Source organism: Pinus tabuliformis, chromosome 8 (assembly GCF_031772625.1).
Source record: "Pinus tabuliformis cultivar Carrire ecotype Pingquan chromosome 8, CPIR1, whole genome shotgun sequence".
In the NCBI taxonomy this organism is placed as follows: Eukaryota; Viridiplantae; Streptophyta; class Pinopsida; order Pinales; family Pinaceae; genus Pinus; species Pinus tabuliformis.
This window is the reverse complement of record NC_142294.1, coordinates 1937294061-1937311918: the sequence shown is the minus strand read 5'-3', so window position 1 is coordinate 1937311918 and position 17858 is coordinate 1937294061.

Sequence of the window (17858 nt, the reverse complement as noted above, 5' to 3'; positions counted from 1 at the left end):
TCGCAATGGTTTTAGTTCAAGGAGACAATGGAATTGAGCATCCTATATATTATTTGAGTAGAAACTTAAATGATATAGAAAGAAAATACTCCTACATTGAAAAGCTAGCTCTCACAGTTGTTCAAGCGATACAGAGATTTCGACACTATGTCCTCTTTCGAAAAACTACCATTTTGTCAGATTGCAACCCCATGACTTATATATTGTCGTGACAGTTGCTGGGGGGAAAATATTCAAAATGGATAGCAATTTTACAAGAGTTTGATCTAGAATTCATAAAATCCAAATCGAAGAAAGCCCTGGTTTTTGCGGAGTTACTATGCGATCTCCCATTGTCGTCCAACGATGCCACATCAAAAGAGGCGATCGTGGATGAATCTTTGTTTCTGATATCTTCAAGCAATTCGTGGTATGGAGACATAATAATCTATCTCCAAACCCAAACATATAGGTCTTATACCTCTCGCTCGAAACAATGACGCATTTGATACCAAGCAAAGGAATACATGATCGTCGGTGATACGCTTTACCGTCGTGGTGTCGATACAGTTCTGCAGAGGTGCCTCACCCACGAGGAGGCTGAAAAAGTCCTGAATGATTTTCATTCAGGCGCGTGTGGGGGGCATCAATCTGGTTACGCTACAGCGCAAAATATTTTATGAGCAAGATACTTTTGGCCAACAATCTTCAAAGATTGCATAACAGCAGTCAGAAGTTGTCATGCTTGTCAAATCTTCAATCACAAAACCAAAATACCACCCGCACCTCTGCAACCAGTAGTTGTTGTTGGGCCATTCGCCAAATGGGGCATAGATTTCATGACCTGTAACCCCACCTCGGCCGGGGGCCATTGTTATAGACATTTTTGGGCACTACAAACCCAAGCATAAAATGTCCATAAACCAAGGGCTCCTAAGTCCCTAAAAGTGTTGTTCTAACCCCTAAAGGAACAAGGTCAACTGATTACAGCTTCTCCCAAAAGTTCTCCATGAAAAACTGCTCAGAATTGGTCAAAACGGGATCATTTCAGCTGCCCCATAAGCAAAGTGCGTTGCATCTCACCTAAACAGACTGTGTGGGTGCGTTGCATTTCAAAAAGCCCTTCTATGGGGTGCGATGGGAGAGAAGTGACAAATGGCAGTGTCATTCCGCGAGGTGGAGAGGCATGGAAACTTCCAGAAACTTCTCCTGTGACACTTGCCTCTTTGAATTCGACCAAGGATGAGTAAGAGATCATCAATCTCCAAGCGGAAGCAAGAACTATCAGAGGGAAGACACTAATCAAATCACAAGCTGACTCATCTCCCTTACATATATCAATATATGGATCCCTCATCCCAGAGATCCAGAGGCTGGAATTTTGCATATTGTAAGGAATTGATGTTGGTTTCTTGAGACAACATCAGATTGTTGGGTGATCTAAGCTTTGTATGAGGTGAAGAGGGGCTTCCTTGCTAAGAGGATGATGTTGGGTCAGAACAACTGGTTGTAACTCCCCTTGGCTCTTTCTTATTTATCAATAAAAGCTATTCAAGTTTTCCTCCATACTCTTGTGTCACTTATGTTTACTGCATTTGTATGGTCAATTTACATATGATCCTAGATTGTTTATGATTATAGATCCATGTTCTTGTATAGTGCTATGCTACTGTGATCTTACAAGTACTCTGTGAAGCTGGGCGTGCAAGGGAACAAGTATCGAAAGACTATCAAGAGAGAGAGGAATCGAACCAGGAGATTAGCGCAAGACAGAGGTTGGTCTTCTTTGTTCTTCTCTCATCTATATTTCATAAAGGAAAAACAAAAGTAGCTTTGCTTTGTTTGTTTCTAAGGTAGCAATCACACCTTAGTGGGATAAGCAGTTCTGTGTAGACACTTTTCCCTGTAACAAAATGGCGACTCCGCTGGAGACGAATTAGTTTGTTTGTTTATCTCCCTTGTTGTCTATTTTATAAACATACAGACGGAGCCTGAAGTCGAGCCAGGTAGTTTTCAAACTGCATTTGCTATGCAAATGCAAAGTAGATAAATGCCGCTTCAGTCAATCTCCGAGATTTGTTTATAACTTAAACAACTGATTCACAAAATCTCTGATTGCCCCTTGCGGTAGCTCTTAGATGCTCCTTAGATCTACCCCTGATTGTTGCATTACTGATTACCATTTTCTCGGCCAAAACCCATGAACTGAACTGCAAACTGTGACCCAGAACCCAAGAAAAGTCTCGTCTCTGGCCCAGCGCAGGTACTATTCTGTGAATCTGAAATTCAGCGCACTTCCCGAGTGTAGTAGGTGCGCTGCATTTCAAATTCCCTGTGTTACAAGTGCGCTGATCAGACTAGGCATTGTTCAATTTTGGTTTTTGTAGTTCATTCTTTCCAGTTCTATTCATGAATTTTTCTTCCTGTAATTAGTATATCTCTGTTTGAAACCCCTTTTCCTTGCTATTATTCCGCCTCCTTTGTACAAAAGAACTGTAAATGTTTTTGTGTGTTTGTTGGGCCATTTTCAGTTCTCCTTTGCAAAAGTAGTGTAATCGTACTGTCGTCCTTTGATTTGAAAGCGTCACAAGTGTCATTTTCAGGCATAGGAAAGAGTTTGATTGTTGTAGATAGTCGATTATCCTGTTACTATTGTATTTGGTCTGAATTTGTAATTTTTTAGTGTCAAAAACAAGTATTCATTTCAAAATCGTAAGGTGTTGTGATTGCCTCCATTTTTTATTTCGAAAAGAAACTTGTTGATAACTGTCGCTTGAAAGTAATTCAGATTTGTGCATCAACTTTATTTTTACCATTTACATACTAAGAAAGTCAAAAACAAATACATGCATGTGCATTTGCATTTAGACTTTCTGATTGGTTTGATTTAGGAAAGTGCATTTAGAGTGTGCTCTTTGCTCTTTGTGAAAGAATTATGTCTTTATTTCCTTAGTAGCTAGGATTTTCATTGCACAAAGAAGATAAAAAGATTGTTTATCATCTTAGATTGCATTTTAGGAATTATACTACATCTCACGGTGAACCTGAAAGGCAAACTTCAATAAACAAGATCAACTATAAAATAAATTCAATGAATCTAACAACGCTTTGGAACCTAACGCACAACATTTAGAAGTCTAGGCTAGAGACGTATTCCGGCGTCATAAAGCCTGGTAACTATGGTTCTCACTGATGGTTGGGTGATTCCTCCACTTTGAGACGATAAGTGCCAGTACGGACTTGTGCTCCCACATACCGTCGAGTATATTTTGGGAGACCACAATAGGCTTAATCCTTTATCCATAGGAAGTCGTGTCTACCGCCCTATCGATCCTAATGCACTGAACATAGCATTCGGGAAGATTGACTGCCGTACCGTAAAAAGTATTCTACAGTTTTGCGATTGGTTTGGTAATCCCTCTACCTAGATTTCCAGAGCAGTCCCTTTCGTTCCTTTTCAGACTCCTTAACGGAAAAGGTCCATCTGAGCACTTGTCACTTCAGGCTCATTAAAAATCGAAGGCGACTAAAGTCATCTTTTGTTTTTTCTCGACTCTTAAAAATTGAAAAAACAAGTTTTGTCAAAGCGTCTAAAATTTATTTTAAACGGAATAAAAATCACCCTTTCCTACGTTGATCTTAGGTTGAAGAAAATGGAGTCCACCAACCAAGGAGTTCCCCTTGCAGGAAATCCTAGTCCCTTCTCCTCTTGGGGAGATGTTGGTGCACCCCATATGGCCACATTGTCGCTTCCAGGACTGACAATCGGCTTGCCCGTATGGCTCTTCTCAACCTCTGTCGTTCAAAACACCGCAATTCCTAAACAATCGAGTCAGCAACTAGATGAATCCAGAGTCACCCCCCAACCCTCTACTTCCTCCAATTCTTCCTCTCCTCCTTCCTCTTCGCTTGATGGGGTTGGTAAAGCCAAAAATCAAGTACCTGAGAAGAATAAGGAAAAGAAGAAGAAAGAGAAGAAGAAGAAGGAGCCAAAAGCGAAAGGGGGCAACCAAGTGTCGTCTAGCGAAAATCCACACACTGCACCGACCAGGCCTAAATCGCCATGTGTCATTTGCAAAGGAGACCACTATCATATAGATTGTCCTTGCATCCCTCAGATCTTAAGGGACTGGTCTCCTCGTTTGCACAACACGGTGTCATCAACCTCTGATGATCATGTTGAAAACACACCGTCGACTAATGAAAGTGAAGCCCCAGGACAAAAAGGAAAATATAGATTTCCTTGTAAACTGTGCGAAGGCGACCATGCCATCCACCGTTGTCCCTTCTTAGACGAGGCTAAAAGAGTTTTGGACGATCGTCCGTTTCACCGTTACGACTTCCTCCTGGATATAAAAAACTCTTGCCGAGTCTGTCACTAGTTGAAAAACTGGCTGACCCACCCAGATGGTCGGCTGAAGCATCTATCATTGAAGACAAACCATTTGAACCCATACCAGATGAAAGTCAAAAGGTCGAGGCGGCAGTTGACCCAGTCTTGCCTTCAGAGGTTCCGTCTTCAGATGATACAATCACAGAAGAGAATAAGGATGACACCGTCAAAATTCTTTTCGTAAGCACAGACTCTGATGAACATGGGGGAAATTTACCCATTCCTTTACCGCAGGAGGGAAGTTCGTCAGAGTCGTACCCGTTCGTCTATTCGGTCCCACCTCCAAGCAACCTAGTTGTTTCCTTCGACTGGAATCAACTAGGCAGACCCCGTTTACCAGCTAGTGTACCATTCTGAATTATTGTTCAAATATATAGAATGGTTATGGCCAGTACCATCATAGATGAAGGGGCTTCTGTGAGTATCCTTTCCTCGAATGCTTGGAAAGCACTTGGCTCGCCATCGCTTTTGCCTGAAATGAGAAATCTAACAGGCTTTGACAAAGGAACCAGTCGACCGTTAGGGATCCTTCCCAATGTGCCCATAACATTGAGGGGGAAAACTGTTCAAATGAACGTAATGGTAGTTCAAGGACCCCTGGATTATAATCTACTTCTTGGACGAGACTATATTTATTGCATGGGAGCGATTGTCTCCTCACTCTTTAGAGTAATGTGTTTTCCGCACGAAGGAAGAGTGGTCAAGCTCATAGACCAGCTTTCATTTCCCAGATCACACAGAGCAAATAGTCATATGCCATCCCTGAATGGTCTTTTCACACAAGGAATGTCTCATCAATCCCCAGTCCGTCCACCTGATGAGCGCGAGTGATTCGGGGGACATGACTGAATCCCAAGGGGCATGCACCCTGGTCTGCTTCGGCAGGAAAACTTCAGGTATAGGGTAGGTTTCCGCGAGAGATATATGACTAGTCTGTACTCCTGTCCGTGATTGGAAGAGGGGGTTATTCTGGAATAAGATTCTTTCATCAAAGTTATGTGAGTGGATTGTCTCACCTTTGTCTATTTCAGTAGACATCGCCGAAGAAGTGTTTTGTTTGCGGTGTGAATAGAACAATCCTTGGTAACCTGAAAGAGGTATACTTTTCTTGATAAAAAAAATGTTTTGTTGGTGATTTGAAAGGTGACCTTGAAACTCTGTTTTATACCTGGGGGCATGCAAACCTTTTGGCATGCAAGCGAAGAACGACTATTTTTTTTTTTTTAAATTTGTAGGTCCTCTAACCCTTTAAACTCGTAGGATTGGTCGTTTCCTAACTTGCATAAAGAAAGGATGTGGGGAAAAACTCTAAAAATTGACGTTTTTAAATGGGACATTCTTATTATACGACTGGATTAATCGAGCAGTTTTAGCACATATTTCAAGCTTGTTAAAAAATAAACATAAGTCATGAGAAAATGTTTCTCCCCGCGTTTAAGCTCATTAAAAAATGAACTATTTCCCGGTAAATCATCATCGTGAATGTAGTACTTCAGCCTTTAAAAGCCTTGGTCGTGTTCTCATCGTCACCTCCCCTTTGTATTGGCCGATCATTCACCTCCATTTGATTGTTTACCCCTTTTTGAGGAACAGCTGCGAAGAGTGATCTCACTAGCCATCCTTGTAACACTGTCGTGATTGGAAAATTCCAAACCTTACCTGGAATCAGCTGCTACCCAATTTATCACTCGCTCCTCAAAAGACGAGTCTCCTTTAAGCTCTTTTCAACTGACTCGTAAAATATGAAAAGATTGCCGAGCCATTGGCCTCTCCAGCTCGTTAAAGGGACAGGGAGTGCTATCCCTCCGTTAGATTTTAATCTTTTTGGACCTGAGGGATTATTACACAAAAAGATCGAGTGCTTGTTTTATTCGGCTCGTTAAACGGATCGAAAATTCATCCCTTCTGTATTGTTTTATACTTTTTCGGACTTAAGGGATTAGATGACGAAAAAGGAATTTTGGAGTTACCTTTACATTCCTTTTTAGACTCTCTAAAATTGAAAAGGACCGAGTTATCTTTGTCGTTAAACTCGTTAAAACTTAATAGCGACAAACTTGTCTATAGACGAGAACGAGTTTCACTATCGCTAGGCTCGTTAAAACATAGCGATGGGTTTGCCCGAAGGGAAAATTATAGAACAAACATATGTTATCCTCCTCAAGCTTGACAAAAATAAAGAGGTACTGGTCAGCAATGACTGGGGAAAATTGGGAAGAAAACTTGAAGAAATTTTGTTGGTAGCAAGTCGCTCTTGAACATGACACTTTCACTCCGCATCCAAGTCGGGTTGGGTTGTTTCATTCACCGGTCACATCACCATGGTCCCATCACACCATCCACATTTGGGGTTAATGCTACCAATCCATCACGTCAGTGTCGCCGATATGTTCAAGAGAAGCCATTCAGAGAATTCACCTGTGTCTCACCCGCTACAATACATTCATACTCCATTCTTTCATGACCGCCACCCTAAACCGTATGTCATCAGATCGTTTTCACCTCCATTAAAATCATTTGCTCCATTCCGTGTCATTGATGTGGGATTCATTAAGGCCCTCCTGTGACGAATCGCTTCTTGTCGACATCAGCTCATTTTCCAAGAAGTCGATCTAGGAACACCCCATTCAGTACTTTGAAGCTTGCATGCCTCAATGGCAAGTTTCTCACTTCCGGCGACAGGTTTACATCAATGACCTTCGATCGAAAGATTTTGCGTGGTGTTCAACGCCAAGTCCTTTATTCACACCACGTGAATTGTACTGCAGTACCTTGAGGGTCATTATCATTATCGGTGATTCCTCTCGCGCCTGTTAACAGCTTACATCATCGACTGGTAATCAGGCGGTGTCTTTCCATGTTCAACTCCAGAACATCTCTCGCATGGATAGACTTGTACTTTGAGTGAAGATCGAACGAGATTGAAGACCCCGGATCTAGTTTCATCCATCTGGACTGTGATATATATTCAGGGAAATAAAGACATCAAATGTACATCATTGCTGCACAGATAATCATCCAATCAAAGGGATGATGACTCTACCAGAATCATCAGTCTACACTCAGACGATTGTCTGTCCTATGTACATGAAAATGAATTTATAAAGCTGAGCATGGGAATGCCCGCCTCAGCTAGATCATGAAAATATTATGAAGATAATGTATTGTATTGTATCTTATTACAGGTCTCCTCCCAGCTTGAAAGAACTTCGGATCCTCATAATAAATCATTTCACCCGACATCAAAAGATTAACGACCTCATGCTTTAGGGGGCAACTGTTATAGACATTTTTGGGCACTACAACCCCAAGCATGAAATGTCCATAAACCAAGGTATCCTAAGTCCCTAAAAGTGTTGTTCTAACCCCTAAAGGAACAAGGTCAACTGATTACAGCTTCTCCCAGAAGTTCTCCATGAAAAACTGCTCAGAATTGGTCAAAACAGGATCATTTCAGCTGCCCCATAGGCAAAGTGCGTTGCATCTCACCTAAACACACTGTGTGGGTGCGTTGCATTTCAAAAAGCCCTTCTATGGGGTGCGATGGGCGAGAAGTGACAAATGGTAGTGTCATTGCACGAGGTGGAGAGGCATGGAAACTTCCAGAAACTTCTTCTGTGACACTTGCCTCTCTGAATTCGACCAAGGATCCACGTTCTTGTATAGTGCTATGCTAATGTGATCTTACAGGTACTCTGTGAAGCTGGGCGTGCAAGGGAACAAGTAGCGAAAGACTATCAATAGAGAGAGGAATCGAACCAGGAGATTAGCGCAAGACAGAGGTTGGTCTTCTTTGTTCTTCTCTCATCTATACTTCATAAAGGAAAAACGAAAGTAGCTTTGCTTTGTTTGTTTCTAAGGTAGCTGTCACACCTTAGTGGGATAAGCAGTTCTGTGTAGACACTTTTCCCTGTAACAGGCATGGGTATATCATAGTCGCAATAGACTATTTTACCAAATGGGTCGAGGCGATGCCTACATTAAACAACACCGATGAAACAACTACCCTCTTCTTTTTCAATCATGTAGTCTCCAGATTCGGCATTCCATAGGCCATAGTCACAGATCATGGATCACATTTTCGCAATCACATGATGGTTGAGTTGGTTGCCAAATTAGGGCTATCCCACGATAGCTCTACTCTGTATTATCCACAAGTTAACGGACAAGTTGAGGCAATCAACAAGGTCCTGAAGCGGATGCTACAAAGGATGATTGGAGTCCATAAAATGAGTTGGCACCTGATCCTGTACTTGGCCTTGTGGGCATACCAAACATCGGTGAGGAATGCAACCGGGTTTACACCCTTTCAACTGGTGTATGACCTGGAAGCAATCCTACCAGTTCAATGCAAAATCTCGTCCCTCAAGCTTGCAGTCGACCTTCTCCCCGGAACTTCAGAAGAAGAGGCTCATTTCTTGGAACTAATCCGATTGGATGAAACCTGTCATGATGTCACTTTTTCTAACGAAGCCCATAAGAAATGAGTCAAGGCGCAGTTTGACAAGAATGTCAAACCCCGTGTCCTCTCAGAAGGTGACCTGGTCTTACTTTACGACCAGGAGTCCGATAAATTGGGAGCAAGTAAGTTCAAGTATTTATGGATGGGCCCCTATATTGTTAAGTGTGTACTAGCAAAAGGAGCCTACGAGTTAGTGGATTATGATGGGATTCCACTGGCGCAACCTCGCAACAAGTTGTACCTTAAGTGTTACTATGCTTGACTCAAGATAATAACTCCTATGCTTTTGTTACATTTTTGTTTTCGCTAAGGGTAATTGTTTTGGTTAGGTGATCCACTTTTTCATTTGTTACAGATGTCAAACCTATTGGAATCATTTATTTGATATGCTGGCGGAGAAAGTCGTAGTTCGCAGAACCTATCTTCTGCACCTTGGGCCATCTTCGATCCAAGCGGTGAGTCAGTGAGTTTCAGAGGGGTATGTATTGGTTGGTCAACAAACAACATTGCTGAATATAGCGCGTTGATAGAACTCCTCTCTGATGCCATCACACATGCATACATTGACTTCTCGTCAGGCCAGACTCACAACTCGTCATTCTACAGCTCACCGGTATCTATTCCGTACGGAATCCAGCTATCTATCGCATGTTCCTAAGGGTCAAGATTTTGGAAAGGCAGTTTGATTCCATTCAATATCAGCATATTTCCAGAAACTTAAACACATGAACAGACTCATTGGAAAATTATGTGTTAGATAGACATTTGCAACATTTATAAAAAGAAGCATTTCATCAATATTTGCATCAAGATCATGTAACTTAACCAAAATAAAACTCTGAAAATCAAAAATATATATATAACTGTTTATGGCTTATACATAATGTTCTCTAATCAAGACAAAATTGGTTAAATGACCCAAAACTCAAAATGCTAGGGGGCGCCCTAGTCTAATGATGCTGGTGATAACAAGTCACCGCCTGTGCAATGATGCATAAAATCCTAGTCCATCGACTCAGAAAGCCAGTAGTATGTTGCTCCAACCTCAGAGGAAACTCGTCGGTCCTCACATCCAGAATACCAAGAGTGATACCTTCGACTTGATCCTGCAATGCTGAAAGAGTCTCGGCCACATCAAGGTCGCGAAGGATAGCCCTCCCCACAGCCTCTCCTGCTGGAACGGCAGCTGGTGCTCTCAGACATACTGCTAGCCTAACTGGTCCAATATATGCATGAGCACATGGTTTTTGATTAGTCTTGATAGAAGAAAGCACGAGAGCATTATAAAAAACAATAAACAGAGATACGGTCAGAGATTTTACCTATAGCACCCCACTGCTCACCAGCCAGCAGCACCAAATCCGGGTCACCCTGGAAATCCATACCAGCATATGGACACTCGGCAAAAACCATCTCCTGACGGTTGAACCACTTGAAGAAGGTATCAAAGAAGGAAACCTAGGACTAACCAGCATATCAGTCCATGAGGTCAACCCATCTCTGCATCTGTGGCTCAGTCGGTGGAGGTAAACCAAGTGAAATGTACTGCGGCTACATCGGTGGGATCTTTTCCAAGGTGAAAGCAGTCAAAATAGAACCATAGCCAAAATTCTTGGATCTTCCACTTTTTACCTTGGTCAGTTGTTCTTTCATCATAGGGAGTACTGTGTCACACCAATTGAACACCTTTGGTTCAAGGCATTCCATGGTGTACTGCATATAAGACCTGTTAGCCATGTGAAGAGCTGCACTACTAGCCAGTCTAGCAAAAGTGAACAGAATGGTCCTCAAGGACTGGTCAGTGACATCTCAGATGTTGATCTTGTCATCCCTACTCGGCTGAGATCCCTCTCTACAATACCAGCGAATGTAATCTCTCACGGATTCGCCCCCACGAGCGGAACCTGATAATGAGAGAGGGGCACCATGCCTTGATAAACCAGTCAAAAAATAGATGTCCACGACAGTCAAGGGGATGGATTTGCCTCTGATTTGAAACACTTGGTTGGTAGGATCCCATGCATCGAGGAAATATTGCAACAAGTTGATTTGTTTCCTCATGCTAGATATGCGGAAAAACTTGAGCAGGCCACAGTTCCGCAATGCAATTACTCTACCTAGATCATGTAAAGCAACCATGTCCTCTTCTTCATGTTCGCGTTCTTGCCATGTAACAACCATTTTGTTCCGATGAATGTCTGCAAAACAAACAAGAGAAGAGTCAAGGTCCTGATTTGGCAAAAAACAGGCAAAAATTCCATGAGAAAAAAGTGCAAAAGTTTCCTTTCTTGTGCTCATCGCACCCCAACAGTGTACTGGGTGAGATGCATATTGACTGGCCAATGGCCAAGCCAGTATGCATCGCACCTTTCGATATAGGAAGGGTGTGATGGAGCCAGGGCGAATTTTTCAAACCCCAGAGGCTCATAAAAACAGGGAAACATGCTCAGAATTCAAAAGGAAGGAATGCAACTGAAGAGTTCAGGTTTAGATCCTACCTGGTCCAAACGGCGCCGAGAATCATCCACAGAATCTCCCGGAATCAGCTAATGAAAATCAAAGGGGGGAAGGCACCTCTAGAGCTCTAACAAACCAAAGTTCAAATGAAATGGTAAAATGAGGGGTAAAAACCACTTTTAAATTACTTTTCACATAATTCAAGTAAAGTATTAGTGTTTTGACTCATTTTTCAAGCATGTATTGTTCATTTCTAATCGGTTTGATGAAGCAATTGAACAGGCAGTACGACCGTCGAAGGAACAAAGTGTTAGCGGTGAAATCAAATAATCAATGACCATTATCACGAGTAGTTTTTATGTGAAGTTCAAGCTCATTAAAAATTAAACCTAAGCAATGAGCAAATGTTTCCCCCAGAGTTTAAGCTCATTAAAAAATGAACCAATCTGCAGTAAATAACCATTGTGAATGCATTATCATCAGCTCCTAAGCCTTGGTCGTGTTCTCATCATCACCTCCACTTTGTTTTAGCTGATCATTCACCTCCATTTGATTGTTTACCCCTTTTTGACGAACAGCTATGAAGAGTGATCCTATTAGCCATCCTTGTGGCACTGCCGTGATTGGAAAATTCCAAACCTTACCTGGAATCAGCTGCTACCTGAAATTGTCACTCGTTCCTCAATAAACGAGTGCCCTTTAAGCTCTTTTCGTCTGACTCGTAAAATATGAAAAGATTGCCGAGCAGTTGGCCTCTCCAGCTCGTTAAAGCTACCGAGAGTGCTATCCCTCCTCTAGATATTAATCTTTTTGGACCTAAGGGATTATTACACAAAAAGATCGAGCACTTGTTTTGTTCGGCTTGTTAAAATTATCGAAAATTCATCCCTTTCGTATTCTTTTATACTTTTTCGGACTTAAGGGATTATATGACGAAAAAGGATTATTGGAGTTTCCTTTACGTTCCTTTTCAGACTCTCTAAAATTGAAAAGGACCAAGTTATCTTTGTCGTTAAACTCGTTAAAACCAATAACGACAAACTTGTCCATATAGACAAGAACGAGTTTCACTGTCGCTAGGCTCGTTAAAACATGGCGACAGGTTTGCCCAAAGGGAAAATTATAGAACAAGCATACGTTATCCTCCTCAAGCTTGATAAAAATAAAGAGGTACTAGTCAGCAATGACTGGGGAAAAATTGGGAAGAAAACTTGAAGAAACTTTATTGGTAGCAAAGTCACTCTTGAACATGACACTTTCACTCCATGTCTGAGTCGGGTTGGGTTATTCTGTTCACCGGTCATATTACCATTGGTCCACCGTACAATCCATCTTTGTGGTTAACGCTACCAATCCATTTCAAGTGTCGCCGATATGTTCAAGAGAAGTCGATCAAAGAATTCACCAAGCCATCTTGTGTCTCATCCGTTGCAATACCTTTACGCTTCATTCTTTCATGACTTCCAGCCTGAACCCTGTATCATCAGATTGTTTTCACCTCCAAAAGGCATTTTCTCCGTTCTGTGTCATAGATGTGGGATTCATTAAGGCATTCCTACGATGGGTCACTTCTTGTCAACATCATCTCATTATCCAAGAAGTCGACCTAGGAACAACCCTTTCAGTACTTTGAAGCTTGCATGCCTCAATGGCAAGTTTCTCACTTTCGGTGACAGGTTTACATCAATGACCTTCGACTGAGAGATTTTGTGTGGTGTTCGACGCCAAGTCTCATTTTCAAACCACATGAATTGTACTGTCATACTTGAGGGTCATCATCATTATCGGTGATTCCTCTCACCCCCATTAATAGCTTACATCATTGGCTAGTAATCAGGAAATGTTTTTGCATGTTCGACTCCAGAACATTTTTCACATGGATCGACTTGTACTTCGTGCAAAGATTGGGTGAGTTTGAAGACCCCATATCTAGTTTCATCCATCCAGGCTACGATATATTTACGAAAATAAAGACATCAAATGTACATCATTGCTACACAAATGATCATCTGAATCAAAGGATGATGGCTCTATCAGAATCATCAGTCTGCCACGCAGATGGTTGTCTGTCCTATGTACATGAAAATGAATGTATAAATCTGAGCATGGGAATGCCCGCTTCAGCTAGATCATGAAAATGTTATGAAGATAATGTATTTTATTGTATCTTATTACAGGTCGCCTTCCAGCTCGAAAAACCTCGGATCCTCATGATAAAGCATTTCACCCGACATCAAAAGATTAACGACCTTATGCTTTAGGGGGCAACTGTTATAGACATTTTTGGGCACTGCAACCCCAATCATATATGTCCATAAACCAAGGGCTTCTAAGTCCCTAAAAGTGTTTTTTCATGCCCTAAAGGAACAAGGTCAGCTGATTACATCATCTCCTAGAAGTTCTCCACTGGAAACTACTCAGAACTGGTCAAAACTGGAACATACAGGTCGCTCAGTGCTAAGGGTGCGATGCATCCCACCTGACCAGTGTAAAAGGTGTGATGCATATTGGAAAACCATTATGTAGGGTGCGATGGGCAAGAATGGACAAGTGGCAGAGACAGTTTGCGAGGTGGATGATCATGGAATCTTCCAGAAACTTCTCCTGTGACACTTGCCTCTCTGAATTCGCACAGGGATGAGTAAGAGACCATCAATCTCCAAGTGGAATCAAGAACTATCAGAGAGAAGACACTAATCAAAATCCCAGAAACTGACTCACCTCCCTACAATCATCTATTTATGGATCCCTCATCCCAGAGATCCAAAGGCTGGAATTTTGTATCTTGTAAGGAAGTGCTATTGGTTTCCTAGTGGAATATCATAGTGTTGGGTGATCTAAGCTTTTCATGAGGTGAAGAAGGGCTTTCATGCTGGGAGGATGACACTGGGTTAGATCAATGGGTTGTAATCCTCTCTTCTAATCTTTATATCAATAAAGCTATTCAAGTTTTCCTCCACATTCTTGTATGTCTGACAATATATGCATTTGTGTGGTCAATATATATCTGGTCCTATATTGTTTATGATTGTAGATCTCTGCACTTTGAAGATATTATGTTGCTTTGACTTTATAGGTACTCTTTGAAGCGGAGTGGTCAAGGGAGAAGCAGAAAAGACCTGTCAGTGAGGAGAAGGAACAAGCAAAGAACCAAGCGCAAGATCAAGGTTGGTATTCTTTGATCCTCTCTTATCTACTTCTCATAAAGGAAAACGAAATTAACTTTAATCTGTTTGTTTCTAAGATAGCTACCTGTCTTAGTGGGACTAGCAGCTCTGCATAGACACTAGATTTCTCGATAACAGTAGTTGAGAAGGAAGGATGTTCACCCTCTGTGTTTTCAAAAATGATAGATGACAGACTGGATGGATTTTTAGAGGAAGATGTGTCCTCTTCGCAATGTAATGACAGACTGACATCCGACATACCCTGTGAACAATCAGAAGTAGAAACATCTGGAAATGAGTTTTCACAATGGAAATCAATAATGGAAAAATCATAGGGGATGTCAGGATAGATTGGGTGAGGCGTAGATGGAAGGGAGTCATCCTTCATCATAAGTTCTTCTTTAGATTCCTGCACACACTCATCATGAATGATAGCACAGTTTGGCTGCACAACACCAACTCCGTCAATATCTTGATCCTCGTTCACAACAAGTGTGGAGTATGGAATAGAAGAGCACAATACAGTACAATCCATAGGATCAATAGAACACGGGGATGAAGGTTGAGGGAATGAATCCACGTGACAACCAGTAGGCTTGCAAGCCAAATCTATGGAAATATCAGGAATAGGTGGGGTGGGAGGATGTGACAGTTCAACAGATGTGTGTGCATGTTCTCCCAGATCACTCTGTGGTGGTGGAGCTATTCGATGAGGTGAAGGTGAACAGTCACTTGTGACAACAACTATGCCTGCCTGTGATTAAGCAACTCCATCACCGAAGTGTGCTGAGCGGGGTTTGAATGATTTCAAGAATTAAGTATTTTTGGATATGTGAAGAAGATACTAAAATGTTCCATCAAGAGGTTTCCAATCAATTTGATCATCAATAAATCGGTATGCAAGATTACAAAAGCATGTGTGAAACTATTCAATGAATTCATTGGGTGTTTTTTGTAATTCCACAATTTCTTTGTTGAGGGCTTTACGGTTGATTTGGAATTTATCCAGGACAAAGAATGAAAGGCATTACAGACTCATGTGCATGGATGAGCCTATGTTGCTTATGCAACAGATCGATAAGATTGCTAGAATACATAGGCACTGAGGCAATCAGAGAAAACATAACAGTCAAACATGTAAACAAAACAAGTTTAATAAGGAGTTCACCCAATGCTATTGGGCTACGTCTCCTGGTCCAACCTTTCAGTAGTGGCCTCTCTATTATGTTTTCAAGCAGAGTTTATACAACAGTGATCTCGATTCGAGACTCACTAAACAGAATGAAGTTAGTAGGAATGGAGTGCACAGACTCTCCTTACTAAAACTCAACCTCTGAGGGTCACAGTAGTATGACAGGCCTATGTTGAGGAGTTTGCTTGAACCTCTCAAGCCTTCAATGGAGTACATAGACTCTCTGACTCACTCTAGCTCTGTTTGGCTCAATGTTGCCTTCAGGTTAGGTCGGCTTCTACTCTCTGTTCTCTGCTATTAGCTTTCTGCTTCTCTTTGTGTTGCCCATCTCTACTTCTGTCAGTTCATGGCTTTAAAGCCAGTTTGTTCTTTGACTGCTCATTTCCACTTCCCGACCTTCTAGTTTGCTTTCCTTTGCCCGTTCAAATTCCTCTACTCTGCGTCATCATCACTGGTAACGCCTCGTAGGGAGGTGGCCACCTATTTGCTAACCAACTGGGTGTCAGATTCCCTGAATCATATTCGAATGGCCATTAAATCTGTTTTCTTCAAGATCGCCCATGAACACGAATCGTTTGCTAACTCATCATCCATGTCGGACTTCAAATCCCCTGTCATCTTGCTTTTTGACCTGTCAAATCCAATCAGTCATGATCCAGGTGGATGTTGTTGGCCACCCACCTATCCCATTTGGACCCCCACAACTGTCTCTTTCAGCTTTTTCAGTTTCCTAAATTGTAGCATAGTTTACTATTTTTAGCAGTTTTTCGGGTCCTGAACTTCCGGAGCCGTTTTGAGGCCCTAAACGACGTTTTCTGGGAAATCTGGGGCAACATGGGTCCATGGACCGATGTTTCCTCTCAAAGTGGTAGTGCTCCGATAGATATTTCTAACGAGCTATTTTACGCGTCAAACGGAGATCGTATGCCAAAGTTACGACCCTAGGAAATTGATGTACCAATTTACCCAAACGGGGCCCACAATTTGGCATTTCATCTTCTAGGGTTAGGTTTCGGGATGTGAAAAGTTTTCCATTGTTTCTTAACAATAAATAGGCCTTCGAGCCTGATTGTAAGACAGTTCAGAGGCATGTAGCCACCACATCTCTTCTCAGAGATAAGCTACCATCGCCCTAGCTGGTTTATTTCGATTTCTGGTTGTAAGCATATTTCAATATTTTCCATTAATGAAATGAAGTATTATTTCCGCTGCATCTTTGTGTATATGGTTATCTATATAATTTGTTGCATTCCTTTTTAAGTCCGAATCAAGTCATTAGGACGTATCTCCACCATTAATCTGGACCCCCCAGATCCTACAGTCGTCCTTCATATCGGGCAGACAAGTCGCATGACGTTTACTCGTCTGATGCAAGCATTTTTCTCTCTCTTCCGTCGGACGCATGTCACTCAATGTGTGGCCTTGGGCAGGACTCAGTCAAAACTGCTTACCACCTCGAAGCCTTCCGATATCCTGCCGGTTTTGGGGAATCCCACGCTATGGAACCAAAACAGTTACTTTTCCAAATTTTATAACATTTTTAGGTCCCCGCGCTTCGAGGCTTTCCTTCACTGAGGGGGATGCCCTGCGATACATGATTAGCTCTTATCAGAATCCACCTTTGTTTCTTTATCTGGCCTCCAGTTTTGCCAGTTTGGTGCCATTGCACTTTACCATGGGCCAACAGTCTGCGCGCTCGACCAAGGGTCCTCGTTGCTCTGCTCTGGCCACAACTACAATTGTTATGAGGATTCCTTCTGATAGCTTTGGATTTTCTAAGACTTGAATCTTTTAGCATAATTTGAAATAATCATGAAAAATTAGATAGTTTTTAGGATCTAATTCGAAACATGGCCTTCCCACTGAAAAGGCTTTTAGACCACCAAAAGTTGGTTTTCTTTTAAGCATTAATCAAGTGAGGGTATTGCTTCCTCGCTTGCTCAATTTCTATCCATTTCGCACTGCTTCGCTTTGAACCTTTGTGTCGGATCCTGAGGTACTCAACATCCCCTCTGTGTGTAGTTCTTACCTTCCTGTCTAGAATTGTATCTTCCTGCAACTCATTAAGATATTCAGGTAACAGATCATCAATAGAAGGCAATTGACTCTGCTCTTTGGGATCTTCAATTAATGACGGTTCAAATAGTCTCAAGTTGTCTGCATTAACAACTGAGTAGATGTGCATGTAAGCTGGTAGATCAAGGCGAA